Source organism: Triturus cristatus, chromosome 2_2, assembly GCF_964204655.1.
Source record: "Triturus cristatus chromosome 2_2, aTriCri1.1, whole genome shotgun sequence".
Lineage (NCBI taxonomy): Eukaryota > Metazoa > Chordata > Amphibia > Caudata > Salamandridae > Triturus > Triturus cristatus.
Window position 1 is genome coordinate 1,269,856,501 of NC_140582.1, and position 13,924 is coordinate 1,269,870,424.

At 48.4% G+C, this 13,924-nt stretch overlaps 1 long non-coding RNA gene across 1 annotated transcript in view; it reads right to left on the minus strand.

Annotated features, from left to right (window-relative positions):
• Positions 1-6,183: 6,183 nt before the first annotated feature.
• LOC146863572 (uncharacterized) overlaps positions 6,184-13,924 on the minus strand; it is a 46,467-nt gene continuing 38,726 nt past the window's right edge. The window contains exons 3-4 of the long non-coding RNA XR_014978623.1: positions 6,626-6,721; positions 6,184-6,251 (exon numbers count right to left, since the gene is read on the minus strand). This is a non-coding gene — a long non-coding RNA (uncharacterized LOC146863572). The remainder of the gene's footprint in view (positions 6,252-6,625; positions 6,722-13,924) is intronic.

Consider the following 13,924-nt stretch of genomic DNA (forward strand, 5'->3'; position numbering starts at 1 on the left):
CGCACCTCATCAATCTCCAATGGGAGCGAGTTCTTAATCATGATGCCCACTCCCCGCGAGCCTGAGGTGAAGCCCGAATGGGCCACCAAGCGATAGCCTCTCCGATTCATGGCATGAAAGGAATTACCTATAAGGTGTGTCTCCTGCAGGAAGATCACATCTGGCGAAATTCGTTTCAGATACTGCAGGACCACACCACGCTTAATCCTATCCCCCAGTCCGTTAACGTTCCATGATAACACAGTCAGGTCCCTACCCCCCATCATACATGGAAGCCATCAATCGTCCCCCAAAGAGCATCTCAAAAACAACAATACAGTAAAGGGTTCGCCTTGCGGTGCAAACAAACAACACTCCACCCCCACCCACCCATCCCAACAGAACTCCCCCCTCCCTGCACCCCTGCATGAGCCCAGACAGCCCCCCCAAAGTGCAGTGTGCCTGTCGCCCCATAGATGAAAAACTAACTAGTCCCCCAGAGGAGGAGGGAAAGCCCCCAACGGACCCCGTACGACCTCCATAGGAGGGGAACATACACGATCAGTGAATGGTAACCAAAATGTTGTCCAGAGCAAGGCCTACTATTCACCCCTCAGTTCTGATCTGGCGCGCCCTCCCCGCCAACCGCACCCCCCCACCCCCCCGGCCCCGATCCCCAGGCAGAGTATCCAACCAGTCCCCAGCCGCCTCGGGACGGTCAAAAAAGTGCGTGCGACCATCCACCTCCACCCTCAGCTTAGCTGGAAAAAGCATTGAGTACTTAAGGTTCATGTCCCGTAGGCGACGTTTAACTCCGAGAAAACTCAGTCTCTGCTTTTGGACCGTCGGAGTAAAGTCAGGGTAGAAATTCACGTCCATATTATCAAGCTTGACCGGTCCCTGTAGCCTGGAAGTCTGCAAGATAGCGTCTCTGTCCCGAAAGTTAAAAATCCGGGCAATGAGAGGCCGCGGCGGAGCTCCGACCTTAGGGCTTCCTCCGGGGACCCTGTGAGCACGTTCCACCGCAAAAAGTTTACTCAGCCCCCGGGGCTGGAGATGGGTGAGGATCAGGTCTTCCACAAACAAATCTGCCGCCTCCTCCTCCCGTCCCTCCGGCACCCCGACAATACGAACGTTGTTCCTCCGGGCCCGACCCTCGGCGTCCTCCAATCGACGGTCCATCATGGCGCTCGCCTGGCCAAGCCGGTGCACCTCCTTTTGAAGGGCCGCCATGTCTGTGGTGAGACTTGAGGTGGTGTGGGCCAGGGAATCGACCCGTTCATTTGTTTTAGACAAGTCGGCTCTCACCAGGCCCACCTCCACCAGGGCCGAGTCTATCTTCTGCGCCAGAGTATCAAAGCGCTGGTCCACCGAGGCCTTCATCTCGGCAATGGCGCCCATGACGTCCCGGAGGGTCAGATCCGCGGGTTGAGCAGACGCCTCAGCCGGGCCCGCGGGGGATGTACGCTGTGCCTCTGGGGATCCCTTCTGGAGGGTGTAGCGGTCCATACTGTTTGACTGATGTCCCGGGCCGCGGCGGGTCGATTTCGCCTTGGCCCGGTCGCCATCTTGCTTTGTGGACATGTCGCACTCCCAAAGTCGTGCCAATCTCCTCGAAAGGGCCGATAAACCAGTTCACGGGTTCCGGGGGGGGGTGACCACTGGACCGCAGGACAGCTCACAGCCGGCGGGTCAGCCGGGCACAGGGGCAAGGCCACACCACCGCACCCCGCTCCGCAACCCTACCTCGCTTGAGGACAAGGAGGGCGCAAAAGCGAAAGTGAAAGCGCGGGGTACGCGAGTCGCCCAGCCCTGCCCGCCGCTGTTGTTCGCTTTGTCCCCGGATCGCCCCACAACTCCAATCCGGGGGGCCGGCGCGGAGAAGGCCGCAATCTTCGATCGGTGCTCCCACCCGTGTCCGGGGTACGATTCGAAAACGGAAAACGGGTGCCGCCTCAGCTCGGGTACACAGACACAGTCCCCTCGTCAAAGACAGGATATAATCAGGATTAATTCAGGAGGTCGCAGAGGTCCTCGGGAGCTTCGCACCTACGCGGCCATCTTGGTTGCGCGCTAGGCTCCTCCCCAAGTAAAAGCGTTTTGGTTACAGTAGTGATTTTTAAGGAATATTATTGTATTTTGAAACTTGACAGAAACTTTTTCAGTTGGAATTACCAATGTTATCCTGTGGAAGGAAATTCAATTTGCAAGTAAAGTATGTCCACGTTACTTTTGTAATCCAGTGCTGGATTCCTAGGTTCAGCACTGGGACCTCTATCTATAACAGGCAAGTAATTACGTTTTTATCGTTGGCACGATTTTTAGAGAATATTTGTAAGTTTCAAAAATCGACACTTGGAAACTTTCAGCAAAAAGCAGGCAATGATATCCTATGGAAGGAAATTCAAGTTACTGGTAAGTAAGGTTAGAATTACTTTTCAGGATAAGTACTGGACTCAAAGATGCAGCCCTGATGTCTCTCCTGATAGCAGGTGAGTAAATCAGAATTCGTAGTTCAGCTGATTTTAGATGAATATTTTAAAGTTTCAAAACTCCACACAGAAGAATTTCCTAGTGAAACCAGTCAATGTCAGACTATGGAAGAAAAGTGAGTTATCGGCTTTTAGGTAAGTACTCGACTGGCAGAGTTAAGATTCTGGGCATTGACTCAGGGGTCTCCCAGGGTCAGGTAGGTACAGTTGGTACACCCTCAGCGGCACAGGGGCAGCCGGGTGCAGAGGTAGTTAGGCCCAATGTTATCCAATGACAGGCAGGGGGCCTTCGGTTGGTGGCTGCTGGCTAGCAGGCCACAAGGTTGTGGGAGCTGGGCCCCTGGTCACTTGCTCAGGGCAAATGTGGAAGTAGGATAGGACAAAGGTTGCACTGCCAGGGGCACTCGGACGGCTGGGTGCAGGGTGCTTTTGAGCCGTCGGGTGCTCAATGTTATTCAATGGAGATCTTTAAAAGGGAAAAAATGCTGCAGGCTAGGGGACGGTGGATCTTCTGGAGCGACCAACACTTCGAGGGGTAAGTTGGGATCTTGGAAGGTAGGTAGGCACCCTGGAGTTGGGCACAGGAGGCCGGGGGGCGCCGGGTGCAGGGAGGACTTTGGACGTCGGGAAATCTTACCCTCTGCTGGTCGCGGTTGGAGGGGTCCCTGGTTCTGAGTCTGCAGGCGTCGTCTAGGTCATCGAGGAGGGTCCTTGGGCACTGGATTCCAGGTCAGAATCGCCGGGGGGACGTCCTCAGGGTCTTTGTCCACTCGGGCACAGGCGGTCTTGACGGGTGCAGAGTGGGCTGGATTCGCGGTTTCTGGCTGGCACCAGGGGTGTTGCTGTTTGAGCAGAGCCACTGCTCGTGGGAGTCCCAGTCTCTAAGAGGGTTAAGGCAGGCAGGTCCTCGGGGGTTCTTGAGGTCGCTGTCCGCGGTAGATGCCGGGATTTATCAGGAGCAGGTTCAAGGATCACCAGGCCTGTAAGGCTGGGGCCAAGTCAGTTGGTATCGTCCTCTTGTTAGCAGCTGCACGAGAGGTCTTCTTCTTCTTGGTCTTCTTTCTTGTTTAGAAATCGAGATCTGAGGAAGGAAGGTTCAGGGTACCCCTAAATACTAAGTTTATTGGCGTTACAGGTAGGGGAAGGGCAGGAACCAATAGGTCCCTGTCCTGGGGTGAGTACATCCCCTATCCTGCTCCTCTCCTGTGGGAGGGGGACAGGAGCCTATCTCTGATTGGGCAGGGCTCCCCATCCTCAAGATGGCCAGGGCCCGGAGTTATGCTTCACCTCGCCTCTCCCACCTGAGGGGTGGAGTTGGCACAGGCTGGCACAACTCCTTTCCTCACATAGGGTTTCCCGCCAGTCTTCCCGCCAGAGTGGGGGTCAGAACCAGTGGGGGCCAGTTGCTGAGTACAGCAAGTGGTCTGGAAAAGCTCACAGAGGCAGTATGCCTTTGAAACTTCCCCCTGCCCATCCTGGGGGAGGAGACCTAGCACCTCGCCCAGGATGTGCATTGTTGCAGGCCCAGAAGAGCGGGGGGCTCTCCAACCAGGGGTCCAGCAACATGTCTGCTGTGTGGCAGCGTAGGCAGCCTCTCAGACAAGATGTGGATTGTAGGTTTGGTTTCAGGGGGCATGTCTAAGATGCCCTCTGTAGTGCATGTTACATTAAATCCCACACTGGCATCAGTGTGGGTTTAATGTGCTGAGAAGTTTGATATCAAACTTGTCAATCTTCAGTGTAGCCATTATGGTGCTGTGGAGTTCGTAATGACAACCTCCCAGCACCATATACTCTTAATGGCATCACTGCACTTACAGTGTCCAGGAATGGCCCTGGGTACTGTAGGGGTACAGGGCTCATGCACCTGTGCCCACACCACTGGCATAGGGCACCCAGCTAGAGGGGTGACTGATGTATGCCAGGGCAGTGGGTTTGTGGGCATGGCACACAGGGATGTGTGCCATGTCGACTCTTTATTTAGTTCTGCACCAGGACACTCAGTCTGCAAAGGCAGTGTGTGGATGTCAGGGTGCAGGGCCCCTAAGGGTGGCACAATAAGTGCTGAAGCCCTTAGGGGTCTTCTCTGGTCACAATGCCCTGGGTACCTAGGGTACCATTTACCAGGGGCTGACATGTGGCCAGAGATGCCAATTGGGTTTCAGCTTTAATACAGTTTTAGGGAAGGAACACATGTCCAGGGCACCTGATTGGCAGGAGCCCAGGGCACACTCAGTCAAAGCACATCAGCAATTCAGCAAAACGTGGGGGCATACCATGTAAGAAAGATGGCACTTTCTCACTGATGGGGCCAGAGGTGACGTGTGCAAACACCCCCTGTGGCGGGTTTTAAGATGGGGAAATAATTCCCCTTCAATCCTGAGGGACCCTGGGGGCCAACTAGTCCACCAGGTGCTTCCAGTAAGCGCCACTGTGCTGTGTTTCAGAGAGGTGGCCCAGACCGTGCCCTTTTTGCACCTCTCTGTAACGCAGCTCTGTGGTGCTTACTGGAGGTACCTAGTGGGCTACTTGGACCCTAGGGACACTCAGGATTCAAGGGGACTTAATCTCCCAAATTAAAACGGACACAGCGAGCGTTTACACAGTGGTGAAGGGAGGGGATGGGGCCTGAGGTGACGTGTGCAAACACGCCCTGTGGTGGGTTTTAAGATGGGGAAATATTTTCCCTTCAATCCTGAGGGACACTGGGGGCCAACTAGTCCACCAGGTGCTTCCAGTAAGCGCCACTGTGCTGCGTTGCTCAGAGGTGGTCCAGGCCGTGCCCTTTTTTCACCTCTCTGCAATGCAGCTCTGTGGCCCTTACTGGAGATACCTAGTAGGCTACTTGGACCCTAGAGACACTCAAGATTCAAGGGGACTTTGTAGGAGAGTAGGATCTGCTTCACATGGGTACCCCCACATTTTGCTGGTGTTTCACTGTTTTTCGACCTTAGTCTGGCTGTGGCCCTGCTAACCAGGACCACAGCCTAGCTGCCTCCTCTCTAAAATGGTTTCCATGTACATTAGGTACATATCTAATTGGATTCTGGAGTGCCTTATAAGCCCCTAGTATATGGTATACTATGTACCTAGGGCATAGGTACCTCAGAGGCCTACCAGGGGCTGCAGCATATATTATGCCACCCCTGGGAAGCACTCCAAAATGGCACCACAGGTCTGCTTCTGCAGCCTGGGTAAGGGTGTGCTTGCACCCCTAACATAGGTATAGGCTACCTAAATCCACACATATATACAGACACATATAAACCTATAAGCCACTCCTATGGCAGACCTTGACAATGCTGAAGGCAGAGTGCTTGGTTTTATGTGAGAGGGTGCCCAAGCATGATCTGAGCCCCTCTGCAGCTTTCGGAAATACTTCCTTATGGCTGTTCTGTAATACATGAATGAAAAGCAGGTGCTGCTGCACCTGTATACCGGATGCACTGCAATCAAGAAACATACAGACTGTTTCACCATGTACACTTAATCATTGAACATAATCATTCCTTAAACTAAAATTGAGCAAACAGTGACTTTTCTTGTAACATGAAATATGATCCTTTAATTGTTGAGCTTTATAGATCATCAAAATCAAAGATTGTTCATTTGATGCGAAACTTGGTAATGCAGTTCCAGATGAACATATGAATTATCAATGTCAATACTTCTTAAAATTACATCAGCATAGAATTTGCAACAATGAAATTAACGGCGATTGTGGTGGTTGGTTCTTGCCCAATGCATTTCGCGATTCTCAACGATCCCTTCTTCAGGGGCCTGTGTGTTAAAAAGATAAAACAAAAGAACATATTGCACATATTCATTGTATGTGATATAGAAAGCAAGAATGCACTTTATCCGTGGATACAACATGCATGACCAGAGTGGTAGGAACACACCTGTACTAGTCCTATAACCAAACAAGAATCAACAAGAGTGAATAAAGTTGAAAATGGTTTCGACTGTGTAGTGTCGTCATTCTGCGTGAAGAAGAGAGAGGCAGAAGCCAATCAACGAACAAACACGCACCCTTTTTTTTGGTGACCAGTGATATACTCAAGTGAGGAGAACACGGAAGAAGAGAAAAGAAATAAAGAGAAAGTAGAGAAAACATGAAAAATAGGTTTGGGTACTGAGTTCATAATCCTTACTGAAATCGCATTAATCCATAAACTGGATGCTGAATGTATCTCCTCTCGGTCTAGAGAGCTATTGCCCGCACTCCTCTTAATAAAAAACAGCCACTTCTAAAAAATGAGAAACACAGATTGAACTCACTGTTCAACTACCCTAGACATGTGAGAATCTCAGAAAATCACATTCTCCTAGCTCTATACCTTTTATCAAACTGTGATGTAAATCAACACCAGAATTCTAACTCGTTCAAAAAGGCCAAAAATGTCTCTGATAATATTGTAGCCAACCAAGCCCATATGTTTATACAGAAACAGCTGTCTGCGGCGAAACCTGAATCGTAAAGAAACAACACGGGGAAATAAGGTTATTTACTTGGCGGTCGTTGGACCTTGCTTGTTGCCACTCGCAGAATACGGACAATAATATTAACGGCCCAAAGTGTCCCTTTTACCTCAAATGAGTAGAGAAATCTCATCAAACCTGAGCGGCAAGGCGATCCGAGTGCACTAGTTGTGGAGCCGCAGCGAAGATCCGCGTACGCTGATATTAAAAATTGCTGCAACGCGTCTGACGTCACCCCGTATGCGTTAACTGTAGACACTGAAAAAAGACTGGCGCAGTACCTTAATACTTGTGACTCCGTGAAGGAGTGAATAACCTGAAATGTACCCCGTACTGATCATCCGACGGCAACTGATGGGTGCCGGTCACTATTGGCAATGAACTCGTGGTGTAATCAGTGTACGTCGCACTAATTATGAAAGTAAAGGTGAATGGAATGCTATATGCACAATGGAGATCTGCTCTGTCAATCAAACAAACTAGGTGAAGGATACGTAATTGAATGAATGTGAAAAGTACAATAAACTGGAGAGATTTGATATATGATGCCGCTGACTGAAAATGATGATAACAGCTGAACAAACTGAAAAAATTGATGTGTCTACAACGGCCTTTCCTAATGTTCTGCAGATGTATGTAGTGCTCCGATGAATGATACTAATAAATATAAATAGAAAAACATGCAAAAAGTGGGAACCACAGAGTGAGTGATCGAGAATGACTCCTGAAAAAACACGTGTGCCCCTAAAAAATTTTTTTTTTAGCACGAGACAAAATTAAGGTCGTAGATAAACTCGTGGTTGATAAATGAATGGAAAGGACAGTACTTACAGACTACTTGATTTAAATAAAACATAGCATTTCCAATTTATCATTGAGTCCTGCTGGTACCAGTGTGTGAAGGAATTTTGTCCACCAAACTTCCCTTTGGGCTAAAACCTTTGAAATGTCGGTGCCTGGTCTAGATAAAACAGTTTCTAGAATTATGAACTTCAATTGAGCGGTGAAATTGTAACCAGTGCGTGGCCAAGTTTGATTTGAGGTTTTGTGTCCGGATTGAACTTTTATGTTCGGAGATGCGAACCTTGATTTTGCGCGAGGTTTTACCTACGTACAGAAGTCCGCAGGGAGATTTAATGGTGTAAATAACATTAGTACTGTTGCAATCTCCGTTGTATTTGAGTGAGATGTGTTTACCAGAATGTGGGTGATTGATAACGTTCCCAGTCATCACGTTGTTGCAGTTGACGCAGTTGTGGCATTTACGCATACCCGTAAAGGGTACCGTGTTAACTAATAGTTGTCTTTTTAACAATTCTTTGATATTCCTACTGCGTGTGTATGCGAACAGTGGTGGTTCAGAGTAGGGGTGGGCGGAATTTGCGAAAGCGACTTCCGAAAATTATCGCGAAAATGTTAAAAATCTCCGCAAACAAGCGGAAATATCGCGAAGATGCGGACGTTTTTTTCCGGCATGTTCGCGAGATTTTCTGCATGGTTGCGGGTCGCCAACTTACCCATGTGGTTGCTTGCGGGCGCGGCCATCTTGTTTTCAGTTGTCTCGCGGTGCATGATCGTGAGAAAAAAGACGTGATCGCGCGACGCATGACGTCACTGCGAGACAGCGCAAATGGCTAAAACAATACAACATCTCATGGAGAACGCGACCGGATCGGGAAAACTTGTCGGCGAACGCGGGGATTCAGGTAAGGCGATCGCACGCGAGAATGTATTATTTTACAGCGCGGGCAAGAACCAAATTATCGCAAAGCTGCGGAATGTGGAAATTTTGACATTTCCGCGCTCTCCGCGGAACGCGGAAATGCCAAATTATCGCAAATTCCGCAAACGGAACGGAAATTTTGCCCAGGCCTAGTTCAGAGAATAACCCATTGAAATCCGGTTCATGTTGAAGTAATTCCCACCTCAGTTTGATAATTCTACTGATGTTTAACGAATTGGTGGAATATTTGGATACAAATACTTGTCTATTCCGGGTCATGAGGACTGGTTTAGGTGATAGCAATTCTGTACGATCTCTTTGTTGCGTTTTGACCACTGCTGCTTGTAACACGTGATCCGGATAACCTCGGGCTCTGAATTTATTGATTTGTTGCAACAATGCCTCCTCTAAGAGGTTGGGATCTGATGTTATTCTTTTGATGCGTAACGCCTGAGAGAAAGGCAAGTTCCATAACAAAGAAGGGGGGTGGAAACTGGAATACATCAATAAATTGTTCCTATCTGTGGGCTTGGAGTAAACTGAGGTCGAAAAAGAATTGCTATTTTTGATGATCAATACATCCAGAAATGGCACTGAATCCACACTGATATTGTGCGTGAATTTGATGCGGGCATTTTTAGCGTTCAATTTATTGATGTTGGATTCAAGTAACGCTCGTGTATTCGTCCAAATCAAAAAAATTTCATCAATGAACCGGACGTAGAAAGCCAGATTGGTGCTCCATTGAATGTTGTTAAAGATGTGATCTTGTTCAAACTTTGACATGAAAGTATTGGCATAAACAGGGGCCCCAGAAAAACCCATGCTGGTGCAGCTGATTTGTAAAGAATACTCGTCTTGCCACTGAAAGTAACTGTGCTGAAGACAAAATGTCAGAAGTTCAAGGATGAACACTTTGTTAGTTGTTAATTCAGGTAACTGGAGAAGTGCCCATTCACACTCTTCAATACCTTCTTTTAATGGTATTGATGTATAAAGTGCTGTGACATCTATGGTACACAAGAGCCTCGAAGGTAAAAATTGTTCAGCCACATTGTCCAAGAGATTTAAAAAATGGGTAGTGTCTTTAACTTAACTGCTCAAAAACCAAAGGAAATGATGGACGGAGTGTTGAACATTGCAAGCACTCACCCCCAGTCAACTGATCTGGGTTTAATCCATCACCATTCACCGGATTCAAGCAAGCCTGGCTGAAGACGGCTGAAATGCCAGAAACCGGTCCTAGGAAGCTTGTTTCCGGTCCAGGGAAGACATGGCTTGGCAGTTCGTGCTGGACTGTTCCCATGAGGCACAGGGTCAGACTGATTTGCATATGGCCATGTCTGAACTGGGGTGGCAGAGTGGACTAAAGAACGGTGATGGATTAAACCAAGATCAGTTGACTGGGGGTGATTGCTTGCAATGTTCAACACTCCGTCCATCATTTCCTTTGGTTTTTGCTTTGTTTGCCATAAGTTGGCAGGGTATGCTCAGACGTGAGTCCCTTGCTCACTTTGCCACTGGATTCAAGCAAGCCTGGCTGAAGACGGCTGAAATGCCAGAAACCGGTCCTAGGAAGCTTGTTTCCGGTCCAGGGAAGACAAGGCTTGGCGGTTCGGGCTGGACTGCTCCCATGAGGCACAGGGTCAGGCTGATGTGCATATGGCCATGTCTGGACTGGGGTGGCAGAGTGGGCTAAAGAACGGTGATGGATTAAACCCAGATCAGTTGACTGGAGGTGAGTGCTTGCAATGTTCAACACTCCGTCCATCATTTCCTTTGGTTTTTGCTTTATTTGCCATAAGTTGGCAGGGTATGCTCAGACGTGAATCCCTTGCTCACTTTGCCACTGGATTCAAGCAATCCTGGCTGAAGATGGCTGAAATGCCAGAAACCGGTCCTAGGAAGCTTGTTTCCGGTCCAGGGAAGACATGGCTTGGCAGTTCGGGCTGGACTGTTCCCATGAGGCACAGGGTCAGACTGATTTGCATATGGCCATGTCTGAACTGGGGTGGCAGAGTAGGCTAAAGAACGGTGATGGATTAAACCCAGATCAGTTGACTGGGGGTGAGTGCTTGCAATGTTCAACACTCCGTCCATCATTTCCTTTGGTTTTTGCTTTGTTTGCCATAAGTTGGCAGTGTATGCTCAGACGTGAGTCCCTTGCTCACTTTGCCACTGGATTCAAGCAAGCCTGGCTGAAGACGGCTGAAATGCCAGAAACCGGTCCTAGGAAGCTTGTTTCCGGTCCAGGGAAGACATGGCTTGGCACTTTGTGCTGGACTGTTCCCATGAGGCACAGGGTCAGACTGATTTGCATATGGCCATGTCTGAACTGGGGTGGCAGAGTGGGCTAAAGAACGGTGATGGATCAAACCCAGATCAGTTGACTGGGGGTGAGTGCTTGCAATGTTCAACACTCCGTCCATCATTTCCTTTGGTTTTTGCTTTGTTTGCCATAAGTTGGCAGGGTATGCTCAGACGTGAATCCCTTGCTCACTTTGCCACTGGATTCAAGCAAGCCTGGCTGAAGACGGCTGAAATGCCAGAAACCGGTCCTAGGAAGCTTGTTTCCGGTCCAGAGAAGACATTGCTTGGCAGTTCGGGCTGGACTGTTCCCATGAGGCACAGGGTCAGACTGATTTGCATATGGCCATGTCTGAACTGGGGTGGCAGAGTGGGCTAAAGAACGGTGATGGATTAAACCCAGATCAGTTGACTGGGGGTGAGTGTTTGCAATGTTCAACACTCCGTCCATCATTTCCTTTGGTTTTTGATTTGTTTGCCATAAGTTGTCAGGGTATGCTCAGACGTGAGTCCCTTGCTCACTTTGCCACTGGATTCAAGCAAGCCTGGTTGAAGACGGCTGAAATGCCAGAAACCGGTCCTAGGAAGCTTGTTTCCGGTCCAGGGAAGACATGGCTTGGCAGTTTGGGCTGGACTGTTCCCATGAGGCACAGGGACAGACTGATTTGCATATGGCCATGTCTGAACTGGGGTGGCAGAGTGGGCTAAAAAACGGTGATGGATTAAACCCAGATCAGTTGACTGGGGGTGAGTGCTTGCAATGTTCAACACTCCGTCCATCATTTCCTTTGGGTTTTGCTTTGTTTGCCATAATTGGCAGGGTATGCTCAGACGTGAGTCCCATGCTCACTTTGCCACTGGATTCAAGCAAGCCTGGCTGAAGACAGCTGAAATGCCAGAAACCGGTCCTAGGAAGCTTGTTTCCGGTCCAGGGAAGACATGGCTTGGCAGTTCGGGCTGGACTGTTCCCATGAGGCACAGGGTCAGACTGATTTGCATATGGCCATGTCTGAACTGGGGTTGCAGAGTGGGTTAAAGAACGGTGATGGATTAAACCCAGATCAGTTGACTGGGGGTGAGTGCTTGCAATGTTCAACGCTCCGTCCATCATTTCCTTTGGTTTTTGCTTTGTTTGCCATAAGTTGGCAGGGTATGCTCAGACGTGAGTCCCTTGCTCACTTTGCCACTGGATTCAAGCAAGCCTGGCTGAAGACGGCTGAAATGCCAGAAACCGGTCCTAGGAAGCTTGTTTCCGGTCCAGGGAAGACATGGCTTGGCAGTTCGGGCTGGACTGTTCCCATGAGGCACAGGGTCAGACTGATTTGCATATGGCTATGTCTGAACTGGGGTGGCAGAGTGGGCTAAGGAACGGTGATGGATTAAACCCAATCAGTTGACTGGGGGTGAGTGCTTGCAATGTTCAACACTCCGTCCATCATTTCCTTTGGTTTTTGCTTTAACTTAACTGCGCCATGACTGAACAAATTTTTGTAGGAAATGATCCACAAACTGTCCTAAAGGTGTGAACAATGAATCACAACCAGACACAATAGGTCGAAAGGGGGGATCATGTAAGTTCTTGTGGACTTTAGGCAACTTGTAGAGCGGTGGTCTTTTCGGGTAATTCACTAAAAGAAATTTCCGTATTTTCAGAGATGTCCAGGACATGTCTACAGCGTGATCTAAAATCTGGATAAGGGTGTCTTTGATCATTTTTGTCGGATCTTGGTCTAATTTAAGGTAGGTTGTGGTGTCTTGTAGATACAAGATAACTTTTGCTTCATAAAAAGTTTTGTCCATTTGGAATATGAGTCTGTCATCTTTGGTTAACTGCCGGATGATGGCAGCTTCATGTTTCTTGAAATTGGTTTCTGTGGGTGAGTGAAATTTCAATTTCGACAGATCTTAGCGAACGAGAATTTCAAATGTATCCAATGTTTTGGGAGAGACAGGTGGGATAAAAACACTTTTGGGTTTGAAGATCTCAGGTTCAGCTTGGAATGCATCACCCGTGGGAATTTGAGTCAGTTGATTTGGGACAACATTAGTGAAAAAATGTTTTAAACATAAATTTCTCATGAATTTAAACACCGAGATTTCAACCTCAAAAGGGTTAGTGTGGTGCACCGGTACGAAGGATGTACCTTTGCTCAAAACTCGTAACTGTGCTTGTGTCAAATCGATTGAAGAAATATTAATTACAAGGCTCTGCCCTTGCTCCTCAGGCTTCGGCATCTGCTTCTTTTTCCCCGCCTGGTCTTTTTGGATCTGGTGGTCGACCAGTGGATGGACCGCTTGCTAAAAAAGACTGTGTTTGAGATGCAGATGGCTGTGTTGCTTCTGACAATCCTAACTGCTCATTGGAGGTGGAAGGTTCTGGGAGAGAAATGATTGGTACTCGTGCTGGATCTAATTCACGATCTGACACTACTGACTCCTGAGAAGATGTGTTTGGTTTATGGTAGGGCTATCTACGCGCATAGACCTCCGGCCATGTTTACGCTTCGTTCAACTTGTAATCAATAGTGTCACGACGGAATTTACGTAATTTTCTCTCCTGAATCTCTTTGCCGTATGTGTCAAGTTTATTGTTAAGATCATCTAAAGTGAGCTTCCAGTAATCTGCCTCACAGCGGGTTGACAAATCTGATTTAATAGCATTCATCTCTTCTTCTAGACACTTAATGGTACGTGACAATTCTTCAATCAATAAAAGAATCAGATCCAGAGAACATTTATTTAATATTGCCTGCCATTTCTCCATGAAGGCTTTATTGAATTGAAATTTGTATAGTAAAGGCTTAATCGGTAATCGTAGACCACGAGGAATACGTTGTACCTTGTGGTATTGTATTAATGTAGAGGCATGTAGCCGTTGGCTTAAGGCTCTGCGTGCTATAAATTCTAGTTGTGGAATTTGATGGGAAATGGACCCACTCTG